General features: G+C 37.1%; 2 long non-coding RNA genes across 6 annotated transcripts; one reads left to right on the top strand and one right to left on the bottom strand.

Annotated features, from left to right (window-relative positions):
* The first annotated feature begins 5182 nt into the window (after positions 1-5182).
* On the top strand, positions 5183-6532 carry LOC143864049 (uncharacterized). Its single transcript, XR_013241063.1, has 2 exons — positions 5183-5450; positions 5913-6532. It is a non-coding gene; the product is annotated as an uncharacterized LOC143864049 (long non-coding RNA).
* Positions 6533-8257: 1725 nt separating this feature from the next.
* On the bottom strand, positions 8258-15080 carry LOC143863751 (uncharacterized). Of its 5 annotated transcripts, none has more exons than XR_013240962.1 (5): positions 14887-15080; positions 12524-12635; positions 9877-9939; positions 8805-9423; positions 8258-8639 (listed from the first exon to the last, which is right to left on the bottom strand). It is a non-coding gene; the product is annotated as an uncharacterized LOC143863751 (long non-coding RNA). The 5 variants fall into 5 exon arrangements; XR_013240965.1 differs by lacking the exon at positions 14887-15080 and adding an exon at positions 12771-14755 and having other exon boundaries at positions 8805-9417; XR_013240961.1 differs by lacking the exon at positions 14887-15080 and adding an exon at positions 12771-13463.
* Between the last annotated feature and the right edge of the window lie 1809 nt (positions 15081-16889).

The raw sequence follows: 16889 nt of genomic DNA, 5'->3' as shown, positions 1-16889 counted from the left end.
TCGAGCAGGGAGTTAGTTGCATCGGACTTCAGGGAACTCTTAGGGACTTTAGGAGTAATGCCTTGGTCGCATCGGACTTTTGGCTTCTCTGATTATTACTCAATTTTGGGCTCAAAACCAGTTCTAAAACCCGAAAGGAATAAAAGTAATTTTGAGTCCAATAATTAGTTTTGGGTTAGGAAGAGATTAATACCAAGATGCAAACCTACAAAATTGTGCCAATATGTACCTGCAAAAGTGCATTTCTCAGTTGTCAGGTCTATCCCATGAAGAAATTTTTAAAGAGAGGCCCTTACCAAACAAAACAAAGGGTTTGTAGAAAGGCAAAGGAGAGTATGAGTGGTCCCTCATATAAGCTTATATGACGTGACGGCTAGAAATACAGTGGGTCCACATTTTCAAGGTGATCAAAACCATTCATTTGATAGGCCATGACATAGATAGGGTGTCACCCAAAACTATTCAGCACAAATGAGTCAGAGACTCTCTAATAGCACTATCAAAAGAGAAGGCAAATAAGTCAAAATGAATGTCATGGCCTATCAAATGAATTGTTTGGATCACCTTAAAAATGTAGGCTCACCGTGTTTCTAGCTGTCACCTCATAAAAGCTTATATGAGGGGGCCACTCATACTCACTTTTCCCATAGATATCAGTTCCAAGTATTAATTTTACTCATTAGAACAAGGAAAAATTGATGATAAATAAAAATAAAACTACAAATTAAATGCAAATTTTAATTTCCCAGTTAAAAGAAGCAAAAGAAATCTTGCAAAAATTTGCAAAAAATGTATAATGGAGGATAAAGATTACCCAATGGATATTGGTAGAAAAAAAGGGGAAAAAACAAGTATTATCATACATAAGAAATGATGTTAGAAGATACAGATTTTTCTACCAAATCTACAAGAAAATGTTTTACTGAGCTCAAGTTTATATTTTACAGAAATAATGTAGGAGGTGAGAGACTAAGGAGATAGCACGATCAAGATCTGTGGTGATGATAAACTCTAGGATTCCAAATAAGGATATGCAAGTGAAATCAAAACCATTGATCTTGTAAACCATCATGAAGCAACTAACATGGTCTCGGTGTAAATCTTGCAGTAGCGAGAGGCTTTTCTGGTGTCTTAATATGTCTCCCTCAACATCAAGAGTACACGTAGAACCTCTAATTTATGTCTCCCTTTCTTTTTGCCGAAGTGTCATGATGAACCGAATTATTTATATGGGATTCAATGGTTGAATTGTACTTCGCAAAATCTAGATTTTCCACATTTAATATTGTTCAATGGGTACGTTTAAATAAAATCGCAATTACATTTATTATGGTTTTAATAAAGTATAATAAGAAAATGGATTTATATTTTATAACCAAGCACATTTTTACTCTTTTTGTAAATAATAAGGGTAATATCAACTTTACTTGCAAAAAATGCTATTAGGCCATGTCTGGATTGCAAGAAAAACATTTCTGATATAAGTTTTTTTTCCATTCTAAGATTTAGAGGGAAATGATGTGATTATGGATTATCATAAATTGAAGACCCCTCTAAGTAAAAAATGTACGAGGATTGTCCAAAGAGACCGTTCTTTTCGACATGTGACCTTGATATTAACTTAGGAACGGTATGCGGTCTCTTCTTTTTTTCTTTTTTTCTTTTGAATGGCATTGAAGTATACTAATGAATTGAAAAGAACATGGGGTACCCCTGCGGATTGAGATAATCAAAGCAATACGAGAAACAAGAACAGAAACACCACAAGATACAGCTTAAGGGGGAAGAAATCCAAACAATTCTAACTCCGGCCTAGAGCACCCTTCTGTTACTAACCTATTGGCCTCAGAATTAGCCAACCTCCTAACATGGTGATATGAGATAGAATGACCCATCAATCAATCGTATATTTCATCAATCCATCGAGCAAACCTCCAACAATCATATATTTCATCAATCCATCGAGCAAATCTCCAAGGAGGAGATGATAAACCCTTCAACCACTTAATAACATTTAAGAAAGGGAAATGATAAATGTGCCCCTTTTCTTTACTAGGGACAGCCAGCTCAAGTGTACGTGGCAGTCAGGCCTGTTGAATCCTTCCCACTTGAAGTACATCAGCTCCTATACAGTCGTAGATATATCTGAGCTAGCTGCCTCAAGTAAAAAAAGGGGCGGACATATTACTTCCCTTGAGGAATCACCCTCCACTTTATCATTAGTTAAACGACTTTGCTCCAACATCAATAATTCTTGATGCGCAGCACCATCTCTGCATCATTTGAGTCTGCTACACCAGTAGAACTCGAAAATGCCCATAGAGTATCCCCTTCCTCATCCCTAAGGATTCTGCCAGTCAGTGGGTTGTCCAAACTTGATCCATCAAAATTCAATTTTAAGAAACTGCTCCTAGGAGGCTCCTAAACTTGAAAAATCGCAACGCTTGCCTCCCGACTATTACAAACCAATAACCAAGCTTGTCATAATTCATATGGTCTATTGATAGATTAAAAAACCATTGATAGTTTTATTTTATTTTTTGTTAAAAAGACATATTACTATTACATGTGGTGTAAAAAACAGCAAAATAAAAATCCTAGCTACCTTCAACACAGGCAATATTTTCAACATTTTCCGGTGCTAATTTATTGCCTCACATGCCTTTGTCTCTGTCATCCTTAAATACACCTTCAACACTGTTGGAACTAAATTTCTCGCCTCAATCAACCTATCTCTCCACCATCTTAATGAAATGAATGACCAAAAACAAAGAAGTGGACAATTCATTCAATTTCCAACAGCTTTTTCTTCTCTACCGGTACGGCAAAATTCACTCACCTCCTCTGCCATTCAACATTTTAATGAAACAAATTATCCTTTGCTCGAAAAGTTCATATGTCTCATAATCGGAAAATGCTGAAAGGGAAGGCCTTTAGTTAGTCTCCTTCCTAACAGCCAATTGAGGCCCACTTGCCCTCGTATCCGTGGTCAGATATATTGATCAGAACGATAACCATAAGTCCAGCCAAATGCCGATAAGAACACCTTTATACATCAAGCATCATGGGTTCTGCTTGTAGTTCTTTATCTTTCACATGGGAAGTTCGTTCAGAATAGGAACAAGACAATGTGAGTCTCATCATAATGTTGTACAAGATCAACAATCCTAATTTTACATTCATGATCCCTTTATGGGACTCAAATATTGTATCCCGGAGGTGACTTTCTGGGTAATCATTCTCATTTAATTTTGAGGCAAATAATCCTCGTATAACCTTTACTAGAGGATTTTGTCTCTTTTACCGTCGATCTGTACATAAATAGGTAATCCTGTCTGTGGGTGGAGGATAGAGAAGCTAGCTTCATGCATTTAATATAGTTTACCCCAAAAATCATCTTTTAAATGAAGTGAAAATTTTCCAAATTAAATGACACCATACAAATACTAGGGGTGCAACTTGGATCGGGCTCAACCCGAACCCGACAGGTTCAACCCGATTTTGGCTTGCGTCGGGTTTGCATTTTCTCAGGTTGGGTTAGGTTAGGGTTGGGTTAGGGTTGAGGCTTTGGTAACCCGACCTGACCCAAATCCGACCTCCGTCCTTAATTTTTCTCATGTTTTTTTAGGATTATATGCTTTTTTTCTTGTATTTTCCTATGTGAACCCAAACCCAACCCGAACTCAACCTAACCCAATTTGGAGGCAGTTGGGTTAGGGTTGACCATCCTCAACCCGAGGCTCGGGTTGGGTAGGGTTGAGTTGGATTGGGTTAGGGTTGAGGGAATGATATCTCGGGTTGGCCTCAACCTCACCCAACCCGTTCTGAGTGTACCCCTAAAAAATAGCACATTAATACAAGATTAGAAGTTTGTTGATTTTTTTAATATTAAATAATTGATCAACAGTCCTTAATATCAAATCAGTGCACCTTTATCCTGTTGAATACAGACAATAGCTTTTTTTTTTTTTTTACCTTTTTCTTAACAGTTCATTTACAAGTCACAATATTGAACAACTAATGTGGTCCGATCTCAAAGATTTTGGGCTGTAACCCATCCATGTGGTGGCCCACCAGATCAACGCTACGATCCACTATCAGTGCACCACTTGTAAAAGATGGTGACAAGTGTAGCCATTGATTTTCTATGCCTCGAGGTTTAAAGCTAATACAAAATAGGTAGGTGGACATTACCGTTGGGGTTAATGGTGACAATCAATTTTAGGGTCCCAAGCAGGGCAATTTTCTTCAGTTAATCTTGTAGAACATAATAATGCAATCCGGCCACATTCTCTTTTCCATCGGATATCCATAGTGATGTCATGTTCCCCCACCAGTTTACCTTACCTGCAACGTTACCGGAGTATCATCTCCATCAGACAGCTACTACACTAAACTGTATGCCATGATTTTTTCTGTTCAACAATAACTACATGCATTGTCCAATCGATGTGAATACAACTATGAATGGTTTATTTATCTTTGATTCGTAAAACTCTAAAAAAGACTTAATAGATCAAGGACCTAGGATTATCTGATCAAGGTGTTCTCACCGGTTCCGATTTATGCCTACAAGCCAGGATTAACAGTTCCGACCACAGAAGTGGCACACGCAAGGTTGAGGAGTGTCCGTTAGAAATATGTTGAAGTATAAATGATTAAATAACACCGACTCTAACAGCCTAATTAAGCTTTTGGAGTAGTTGGTTGTTTCACATGGTATTAGAGCTATTTCCTCTCCCAAGTCTTGATTGTTAAACATGCAACCAATTACTCCAAAAGCTTAAGCTGTTGGAGAAGGCAGTATTTAAACTTTTATACTGTAACACTCCCCCTCACGTGTGGCCCTTCTTTCTAGGGTTGGCCTAGACGTGGCACATGTGGCCCCTTGGTCGTTGCATGTGAATTTTTGCTATCGAGGTGTGAAACTTACCAATTACTCCAAAAGCTTAAGCTGTTGGAGAATCCAGTGTTTAATCTTTTATACTTTAACACTGATTGGGCACCTTCCTTTTAGCATTTTCTAAGTTGAAATTAAAATCACATTTATATAATTTTGATATGGTGTTAAAAGCCTGCTATATATTGATACCATTAAATAAGAGAAACAACATGGTGCAAGACTTCCAAGTATATGAGTGTTTTTACTATTTTAAGGGGATAAAGGTGTCGTTTTCACAAAAATAGAGGGTAAATTAGTCATTTGACATTTTAGCTACTCTGGTTAACAATCACCCCTGCTTCATTTATGACACTCTCTATCTATTTATAGGTCATCTTGTTATGTCTTCTTGCTCATTGCCATCTTCCAATTTTCTTCTTCATGGCTCTCCCTTCTGTGATGATGGTGCTTCTCTTTGCGTTGTTTCTCGTACGTGTGGACGTCTCCATGTCTCACGTAGTGAAGGGCTCGGTTTCTTGCCTTGACTGCTCTCATCACCACCTACCCGGTTTCTCTCTTCTTCCCCTTCAATGGCTCCCTATTTTTCTGTTTATCCCTTTGGAGAGAGAGAGATATTGGCACTAGCATGTTTTGATAATTGCAGAGACTCAGCTTGTCTTTTCTTTTTTAATTGGCTTTTCAGAGCTTTTTGGGAAGTTTATAAATAATTAAGGCTACTGATATTTGCACTACCATGTTTTAATAATTGCACAAACTGAGGTTGCCTTTTATGTCTTAATCGGCTTATGAAAGCTTTATGGGAACGGCAAAAACTTTGAGTGGGCGCAAATTTCACTGAATTCCGACTTCTGTTTAAAAAAAAGACAAGCTGGGTTTGTGCAATTATTAAAAAAAATAAAAATAGAAACCTGTCGCTCACATGCTTGCATGTGCTTGCCAATCTGGTGTCTGACTAATATTTAACTAGTTTTGACTAACATTTGACTAGTTTTCTACTATTTTTTTTCAGGTGTTAGAGTGGCAGTGAAGTGTGGCCAAGAGAAACGGATGGAATATGCATTAACAGACGAGGAAGGCTCCTTTGAAGCCAAGCTTCCTTTGAGTGCATCTTCTACACCTCTCAACTGCTTTGCCATGCTCCTTGGTGGGCCCCAGAAACTTTGCTCTTACAAGAAAACCCTAGTTTCCAAGATTGTAAAGGCCCAGGATTCAGACTCCTACACTATCTCCACCCCTTTCACAGTCTTCTCCAAATGTCCTTCTGAAACTTCGAAAAGCATCAGTGATAAACCAGGGATTAAGTCATCCAAGATATTCGATCTTCCTGTGCCACCAGAGTGGGGCCTTGCTCCCACAAGCTACTACTTTCCTTTCTTTCCCATAATAGGAATACCTTGATTCTCATGGCAATATAAGCTCTTTGAAATTATATACATAGTCCTTTGTGGTTGTTTTTATGTTGTCTTTCATGTAGTTCGTCCTTATGTGAGTTTCTCTAATCTATTCTAGCTAGTTCTTGTATTATGTGACTATAAAAGGTCTGGGTTTTCTTTAATCTATTCTAGTTCTTGTATTATGTGACTATAAAAGGTTTGAGTGTTAATTAAGATATGCTTCTTCTTGTGTAAATTGTGACTATAAAAGGTTTGAGTGTTAAAGATATGCTTCTTCTTGGTGTAAATTCTTCTTGGTTGTGGGTTATGGTAAGGTCTCGATTTGGATAACCGCTTCATGAATTAAACTAGTTTTTCAAAATGGTGATGTGGGTCAAAACGCGGCCAAAGCAAATCTTAGTCTACCGGGGCAACGTGGTTGAGTACTCGGTTGACGTAGTCATAATGCAGGAGATTCAAAGGAGTTTTGATTGACTTTATAAGGCAAAATGTGGTATCGAACAAGAACAGGGCCAAGGTGAAAGGGAGTAGACAGTCTACTAAGGGGAGTCCATTATGTCGGGCGGGTGTTTTGAAACATCACCCATAAGATGATCCTAGCCATATATCCAATTGGTAGACTTGTTTGTGGTCTGTTGTTCAACTTTTTCACAAAGATGCATTTGTTGGTCATGGCAGGTGATTAGGATTATCAGTTCTGATTGAGCCAATTCGTAGGCAGGTCTAATCATTGGTCTGATTTCTTATTACTTGAGCTTTTGACTAGATAATTATTTGAAGTTGCTAATATGACCACATAAGTGTGATTCCAAAAGTATACACCCAGTAGGGGTGTTGTATGGTTCCCACTTTCATTGACACTTACCAACTCTTCATGCTTTCGGCTTCTTCCATTCCTAATAGCTCTCTCTTCCCTCTTCTTGCTTCTTGTAGTGGCAACTTCAGAAAATTCCAAACAAGAACAGCCAGTGGGGGTCCTCAAAAATTGTGCTCTCATATGAAATTAACTAGATATATCATCTCAAGAAGGGAGCAATATGTACCAAACCCCTATTTTTTATGTTCACACCCTCTCCTTAATTTTGTATCTACACCACTCTCCTGTGCATGAAGAACAGAAAAAAAAAAAAAAAAAAAAAAAAAAAAAAAAATTATACGAAGGGGGCCCAACATATGAACGGTATAGATCGCCCAATTCTGTTGGCCCCGCTATTTTTTAAATTTCATTTCCGCAACGTCACCGTATAAAAACTCTAAAAAATGGTTGAAATTTTTAAAAGAACCTGAGAAGTGTATTTATACAGTGAAAGGCTGTCCATGCAAGTGTACCAAAACAAAAAAAGGAAAAAAATGTTGTAGGGCTCACATTATTGGGTGATCTAAACCGTTCATTTGTTGGGCCTTGATGAAGTAGATAGTCCATACTCCAAAAGTTTTCCTCAGAGGATGATCTTAACCCTCCGATGTGTGGAGGTTAAATCGGAGGAGTAGGATCATTATATAGTTAAGATTTTGGGGCATGGCCTATATACTCTGGGCCCATACAAATGAACAGTTTAGATCACCCAATAATATGGGTGCCACTTTTTTTTGGTAAGCCTCAACTTTTATCGAGGTGGGCCATTGGTATTCTAAACATTATAATATGGCCTTGTCATGTGATTGGAAATGAAATTTTATATATATAGAACTTGAAATAGCCAGGAACTAAGAATCATCCATTAAAATTGTATGATCACCCTGTGGATCGCTAGATCAACGGCCTTGATCACACCACACGATGTTGACGTCCATAATGGACATACCATACATCAATAAAAATGGTACAATTATGTAGCTATAACTGGGTGTAATGGCATGTTAGAGGGACCGAATGCAAATACTTCGCCAGCGTGTCTAATAAATTTCAGCAAAGTTTTTATGTACTAGTAAAAAGTGCACGTGCATTGCGACAAAGATATAAATAACAGAATGGCCTGAATAAGTAAAGTGAATATCAATATGGAAGAATACAAGAGCACTTTATACAGTGTCAACTTTTAATGCTCAATATGCATTATAAAACAAGGCTCACTTTTCATGGAATTGACTTGATTGATATGATTCTAGGGATCCTTCAGCTTTGTTTCTAGGTTAAAGGAAAGAGGATGTTGGCCTCAACAAATGTTCAAAGATCGCCACGATTTCACAAATGTGCTCAAATGCATCTATGGTGCCTCATCTGCTACTGGATGTGATGATCTGTTGTATACACTCCATGACTTTGGTCTTTCAGGGCTGAAGCCATTCATAATTCGTATCGGTTATTCTTGCAAAACAGAATTTTTCTCAAAAAACCTTTGCTGCAAAACATCAGACCCAGGAAGAATTTGGTTCTTATTCATAGTGAACATGCATGAAAAATCTAATTCATATCTATTACCGTTAAAAAAAAAGATAATCATACCAATCAAGTCACTTTTAGAAAAAAAAATCAACTCGCACATATATTAGCAGTGTCCAAATACCTTCCAATGTATCTCAAAGACTTTGCAGATGAACCATCCTTATGGAGCTTGCATTTCTCCAAATAGCTAAGATAATGTTAAGCAAGAACAGCTAAGAAACTAATAAAATTATAAGAAAGTTCAGAAAACTGATTTGTATGTACTTTGCGGTTCATCTTAGTTCTTGGCATATCCTTCGATCACTGAATAATTTTTTCCTTTCTTTCGAATCTATTTTGTATGAAATAACTCTAATAACTAATGACACACTGGATTACAACTTGTATTTCTCCAAATAGCTAAGAGAATGTCAAGCAAGAATAGCTAAGAAACTAACAAAATTATAAAAAGTTCAGAAAACTTATTTGTATGTACTTTGCTGTTCATCTCAGTTTTTCGTTCACTGAATAATTTTTTCCTTTCTTTGGAATCTATATTGTATGAAATAACTCTAATAACTAATGATACACTGGATTACCGTACATACCACAAATACATGACTGAAAAAAGAAAAGAGATGCAGAAATATATGAATGGGAATAAGATAAAGTTAACCATGGGAAGTGTTGGGGATGGTGAGGCCACCAAACATATTCATCAACAAATCCAAATCCCATATTGCTGCTGGGTAAACCTGTTACTGAAACAAAAATAGAAGATAGTCTTTGGAATTTAAATGGAAAACAATACAAAAATTTGAATGCAACCCAATTTTAACAACCTGTGCCACTGCTAATCTGATTAAAAGAAAGACCAAGAAGTATAAAAAGATTATGGCGAAAGCATGCATAGCAAATGAAGAAAAGCGTGCCAAAATGCAAGAAACAGTAGAAAGATCATCTACAACTGCTGCTTTGAAGTTATTTCCTATTATCCTAGCCACTGCTGGTTTCATCCAGTCTAATCTTATAGTATTGCTTAGGAAGAATCCTTTAGAAATTAACTTCCTAATGAAGCACATTCTTGTATGCCAACTGCCCATTTCTCCATTTCTCAAGTCAAATCCAATCTTATAACTTCACCATTACAAAGAAAATGGAAATTCTAAACCCAAGAAGAAAAGAATGAAAGATAATTTATTCACAGATTTTACCTGGAAAAAGGAGCTTTTCTTGAAAATCTCGAGTTATAACAGCCCAGTAGCCCCCTTCACACCCTTGAAATACAGAAAAGAGATGAAATAAAGTTTGTTCGAATCCTCCAAATCCAATGCTTTAATAGTATTATGCATCTACCCAAGGACTTCACCTTACAAAGGCCAGATCTTATGCAAGGGAAAAATATGTAGGTGAAAGGAAGACCGACTCAAGAAAATAGCAGTTTCAAATGAAACAAAAGAAAGACACGATTCTAATGGTAAAAAGGAAGAAAGCCTAGGATATTAAGAGGAAAATAGGGAGCTTTGCTGAAGTACATGAAGATCTAAAATGGAAAAAAATAGCCATGCCTTCAAAAAAGATCATCCAGAACAGAGCAAAGATCAAATGGAAAAAGGAAAATGACTTATGAAAACATGCATCTAAGAATAGCTACTCATAGAACCATAGTCACTGAAGAATCAACTTCAAATATACAATTCACTTAAACTATACCACTCACCTCGGGAATGAAAGAAGCAAAATCTGAATAGGAAAACTGTATATTTAAGTTACTTCAATTGTGTCCATGTCAATTTATAGACAAACATATACAAGTTGAATAAGGATCAAGGATAGAAAAGGAAGAATGTATCAAATCAGGTTCTCTGACCTGATGCCGAAAACTCAAAAAGGTCCAGTAAACTTTAGTGGGAGATGTACTCATTGTGAAATTAAAGATATCTTCATCTAAAAAGTTGAAAAATGAAAATCAAGAAGCCCCTCTAAACAAAAAGAGTTACAAAGAGGGGATCTTCTTTGCAACAACCTATTTCTATACCTACTGGTTAAATTTTCAGGAAAGGAAATGTTCAGTGTGTCTGACTTAATTTAGACACACTTACTTGTTCGAACTCATTTGGTTTAATGAGATTGGTCCCTTTCACCAGATGAGTCAAATATAGACACATGAGGGACCCATTGTACAGTGCATTTCACTTTCAAGGAAACCCATTTTAGGTTTATCAATCTTCCTCATTTTACTCATGCCAAAATCAAATGCTTCAATTTTCAATGTCACAACTTTTCCGACATCAACCGACCGACCATAGTACCAAAAACCCTAGATTTCTCTTCCTTCCAGATCCAATTCTCAAATGCTCGAAACCGACAGTGGATCGACCGACATGAATAATTTTAGTCTTATGGTCTTTTAAAAACGAACCCATGGATTTACAGATATGTTCATCGTCTTATGGTTTTGGTTTTCACCTAGTTTCCATTTTCGTCAAGGTTTCACCGGTTGTTTGTTTTATATGGTTATTTTTGTCTGATATTTCCATCTTTGCTTGGTTTCAATTTTTCGCTTGGCTTCCATTTTCTTCTTGTCCTGGTTTTCATCGGATTCCAATAACGCCCGGTTTCCATTTTTGTCTGCTTTCCATTTTTACGAACCAGTAAAAAGGGGTTTTCATTTCTCTCTGGTTTTGGTTAATTACATTCCATTTTGTCTGCTTTTCATTTTTACAAACCAGTAAAAATGGGTTTTCATTTCCCTCTGGTTTTGGAATAATAACATTTTCTAAATTGGATACAGAGAATGGTTTGGAAAACAAAAAAACAAACCCTAGTTCCAGGCATTTACACAAAACCAAGGACAAATGAATCAGGAAAAGAAAATGAAACAATATTAATCCTACAAAATAAAATGAAATAAGAATAACTTTTAAGGACCTTAGTTGAAGCCAACCATATTCTCTATGTCCCAACGAGAAAAAAAGCTACATGTGTTGCTTTGTGGGAGGGAATGAAAGCGGTGGCATGGGAAAGAAAGGATATGGATTACAGATGGCGTGTTTTGTGTACGTATCTTCAGAGGCAAGGCAGCAAGGAAATGACATAAACACCCTGGCGATATTGGACGTAGCTGGAAGAAATGAGGAAGGACGGGCAGGGAATTTTGACTAAAGATGTAGTATTGAGGAGAGAGGAAACTGCTATAAAGATTCAAAAAACCATGTTTCAGGAGATAAAAGTTCATTGGCTGAGATCAGCGGTAGTGTCAGGAGACAAATACGCATTGGTAGAGATGAACGGTGATATTTGGACGGTTCTATAAGGGTAATTGAGGAGACAAAATGACCAAAATGGGTTAAAGTTCAGACGCATGAGATTGATCTTAAGAAATAAGGGGAGAATCGAAGGTCATCGGAGCATGACACAGCTGGAATTTTTGGAGAAGTTGGTTGACGAAATTTCAGGCTTTACGCTTTTAGAATATAGATCTATATATTCATTTGACTGGACTATCATTCGAGCTTTTTTCCCTATCAATGTCGAAATAATTGATAGCATTCCATTACAAGTTGGGCCACTTGTTCAATGATCCAACCTATTTATCTGCATAGCAAGACCTTGCAAATACATGGTTCAGATAATTGAACATGTGGGGCCACTTGTACCGATGCTCACGCACCATATAACAACTCCTAAATGAATTACCCAATACTCTGCATAATGAAAAAAGAAACACATGAAGGAGAATACACAATGTAACATTAGAGACGTTCAGTTCCAACTACTATTAAGAAAGCATTTCTTTTCATTCACTCTAAGTTAGCAAGATATAACCAACAACAACAACTGGCAGAGATAAGGGCATACCTCATCTCCAGAATTCCAAACAGAATTTTCTAAAGTGCATCTCCAAAGGAATTTATTTCTAACAGTTATGCCTTTCTCTTCAACCATCACTTTTGCCGCCTCACCAAATGGCCTGTCAAAAGCATCAACCACAGGAACATCGTTCTCAATTGAGCTTCAATCCCAAATATAAATCATGCAGGCTTAAACTTTCAAAGCAACAATTTACATCTCGTGTCGAGAGGATTGAGGGTTGGGAGAGACTCACCTGCTGACCAAATTAGAAATCAAAATCTTCTGCCAATGTCATCGTCCAAGTGACATACACAAATACTATAACAATAAAGACACAGATGCAAGAGGTAAGGTCACGAAAGCCCATTCGTTGGACTGTAATTTCACCTCACAAATTCAATGGAAGGATCTATGGAAGGATATCACTGTGAAGACGATACATAATTTAACAACATGATCTCTGAAAACCCACACCAATAATTGAATAAAAATATTAACAACCCTCAAAGGATGACACCCAACTTCAACTGAAAACTGAGCTTCAATCCCAACAACCGAAGACGAAGATGGCTAGACAGAACCAGATCAATCTTATGTAAAAAGAGAGAAGTAATATGATCATTTCAAGTGAAACATATCTCTTTTCTTTGTCTAATACACCCAGAAAACTGAAAGAACTTGCATGTATTGCTAGATTTGTTACTGGGGAAGGGTTTGTTTTTTGATGTACGGACAATTGCCATTTGGGGGCACAACCACATACATTCCGAAGCATAGAAAAGGGAACCATAATTCCATTTACATATGAAAAAATTTCAACACCAAAGTTCAAAGAAAAAAAATGAGAAAGAACGAAGGAAGAAGGAAATGAAATCATTTTTCCCATAAACCATTTACCATCCAAACCTTAGGATAAAAAAATACACCCATATAATGCATAATTAGAAACCCTATCAAACAGGGCCTAAAGGCAATTTTGAGTCAATAATCAGTTTTACACTCAATCAGCCTAAAGACAATTTTGAATTCATAATAAGTTTCACACTCAGATCAATTCACAAATGTGAAACTACCAATCACTCCAAAAGCTAAAGGCGTTTTTAATCTGTTATACTTTAACAACAAATTCCAAAATGAACAGAGCATCATTCAAAGCGAAATTAAATATTGTGATTATCAGATTGCCCAAAGGCAAGAAATGATTCTAACCTAAGGTAATTCGCTAAATAAACTTGCTTTAGCAAATATGATGTCTCAGTGAGGATTTCTAAAATTTGGAATCAGAGGCCTTGGACTTATAACTTTGTGGTCAAGCTTTAAAATCTTAAAACTCAACATTGCCTTGATGAGGCTAGGATCCCAGTTGGTTATAAATTTTGTGTAGTACTCCATAAATATTTCAAGTTTAAAAGCTTCTACAGTCTAATCATTTGAGTTTACAACTGCTCAATCAATCAAATGTTTCCGAAACTCTGTTAATTTAATACGATTCTCCATCAAGTTGTGTGATGCAACACAACTTTCCTAGAGATTATATTTAATACCCACTAACCATAGGCATTTCCCATTTTTTTAGATGAACTTTGTGAAAATTTCAGCAGAAAAGGGGAAAAAGGAATAGAAGTTTCCACAAACCATTGTCAATTGAAAGTCAATTCTCTCAATCGAAAGCGATAAGGAAAATGACAGTACTTTTAATACTTTCATACGAAAAAAATCATAAGAAATTTCTGAGTAAATAATGGTCTGTCAGAAAAAATGAAATGCAACACAATTTTCCAAGAGTTTACATTTAATACCCACTTACCATAGGCATTTATTTTCATGAAATGAATATTGCTCTTCTCGGCACTTCAATGATACATAATCTCTTCTTATAAACCAAAGATTTTAACATATCTAGATATTGCATTTGAAGTTTTATTAAAAAGATAGACACTTGAATAAAAAAATTTAATTCGAAAATATAAACTTAATAAATTGATGGAAATGACTTTAAATGAACAAATAAGAAATTTTACAGGAACTTAATTGTGAGGAAAAAAATCTATTGATAATCTTTATAAGAGGAATGATAGACACAAGGGAGCCCTTGCATAAAGAGCCAAAAAAGGGCTCTTCATTGGATTTACAAATTTATTTGAGCAAGCAAATAAGATCCAAACAAATTTATAATATGTGCAACAGAGAAGTAGTCCAACCCATCAGAATATTGAAAAAACTAAATGGAAACTCTTGGCCAAATCCAAATACTTGGTGAAATTATGGATACAACCCATGGATCTTGCTTTTGAAGCCAAAATCCACACCTCCAGATAATGAGAGAGTAAAAAAAAAATACTAAACTGAGATATATGGAGCAGTTGCACCTTCAATCAATGGATTTTTAAGAGCCACCCTGTTTGGGTTTACACATAAGGAGAACTTGCAACGACATTTCACCCATAAAGAGAGAGTGAGAGAGTATCTTGAGCAGTTCGGTAGAATAAAAAATTACAAAAAACCGTATTTCCGAAAAGCTTCAGAACTTCTCCTTGCATGTTCTCTAAAAAGCAGAAGACGGTATGCAGGGAAACCACACTTTGCAAAAGCATGCATAAGATGGCCAGACACCTGGTGGGACGGGTGATAAAGTCGAGAGAATAGGCCATGGTGATTGGTTGAGACTGCGGTAATTGTTTGGATACTTCTGCAGGGGTAATTGGGGAGACGAAAAGACGAAAATAGTATATGGTACGGACGCGTGAGATTGTTTTCTAAGAAATAAAAAAGAGAATCAAAGGCCATAAGATCAGGATATAGTGGGAATTTAGGGGAAGATGGTTGACGAAATTTCGAGGTTTAGGCTTTTAGAATAGTTAGGATTTCTATTAATTAGGGGAGGCGACAGATGTTTGGACACAGCTGGTATAGTGGTATCATAGTACCCTCCCACGATACTACCCAAGGTTCGATTCCCTGGATGCGCATAATTTTCTTATCTTTACTTTTTGGTAGACCGGGCAAAAAGTGACCCGGACCGCGGGTCCACCCAAGCCGCCCTTAAATTAAGGGTCCAGGTCACCAATGTGACCTGTTTGAAATTGACCCGTGGGTCCACCCAGCCCGTCAATGCTCGGCCGGGTGGCCTTTTTTTCCGTATAATTTTTGAATTTTCCGTGTAGTTTTTTTTCTGTAATTATCATATTTTAGTACATTCTTTTGGTATTTTTTTCATAATTTTTCTATTTCCTTCCATTTGTCTGTAATTTTTCATTTAAAACTCAGTATCCGCATGATTATTATTTATTGCTAGCCACCTGTGCACAAATCGTACTTCTGCTGATCTTTGCAGGATGGGCGACAAGCCGACAAATTGCCTCCGCAAAGGTTGCTAGCAAATCCCTATACAAAAAAAAAAAAAAAAAATCTTAAAAAATACGTCAAAAATCCAGTGACCCGCGAGTCGACCCGGCCCGGGTGCGGGTCCAAGTTCAATGACCCGTAAAAATTCCTGGTCATTTTGACCCGGCCCGGCCCAGCCGTTTGCTAGGTCTACTTTTTGGGCTTACTGTTCCTGGTGGGCCCACATTTTTGGGGGATTCAAAGTGTACTTTTGGGCTCACTGTTCCTGGTGGGCCCACATTTCTTGGGGATTCAAAGCATTCATTTGATGCGCCCTATCATAGATAGGGTGTGTACCGAAAATCCGCTCTATTAGATCATCGTAGCCCTTTCATTTGTAGAGGGAAAAAATGGGTAGATTTTTGGACAAACAGTATCTGCCCATTTTCCCCTCCGTAAGATGATCTGATGGAGCTGATTTTTGGTACACACCCTATTAAAAAATGTGGGCCCACCCTTGTTATCCGGTAAGTAAAATGTTTTTTTAGGATTTGCTAGGGACCATAGCAAAAGGCATTTCTCCGAAGGTCTGCTGCAACAGAAAGCAGCCACGAAAAGGCTCACTTTCCAACAGATTCTGTCGTTATTAATCACGTAGCTACTCTCTGATGCAACAGACCTTCCGAGAAATGCCTTTCGCCATGACCCTAGTAAAACGAGATTTTATACGGTGTAAGCCCTTATAGTCCCTTATTTTTCAAAAAGTACTGTACGGACCATATGATAGGTTGATCCAAACCGTCAATAAGATGGAACACAATGTAAATAGGTTGTTCCCCAGAAGTTACTTCCATAGGATGATCCCAACCCTCCGATCTATAAAGAACTACATACTACAGAAACCTTTATAGATCGGAGGGCTAGGATCATCCCATGGAAATGACTATTGGCGAACAACCTATCAACATTGCGTTCCAACTTATTGACGGTTTGGATCATCCTATCAGTGTTCCGTACAGTACTTTTTGAAAAAACCTCTATTAAAACG

Source organism: Tasmannia lanceolata, unplaced genomic scaffold, assembly GCF_043159265.1.
Source record: "Tasmannia lanceolata isolate RefF3 unplaced genomic scaffold, GAP_Taslan_0.1 ptg000044l, whole genome shotgun sequence".
Lineage (NCBI taxonomy): Eukaryota > Viridiplantae > Streptophyta > Magnoliopsida > Canellales > Winteraceae > Tasmannia > Tasmannia lanceolata.
This window is presented reverse-complemented; position numbering and strand designations above follow the sequence as displayed.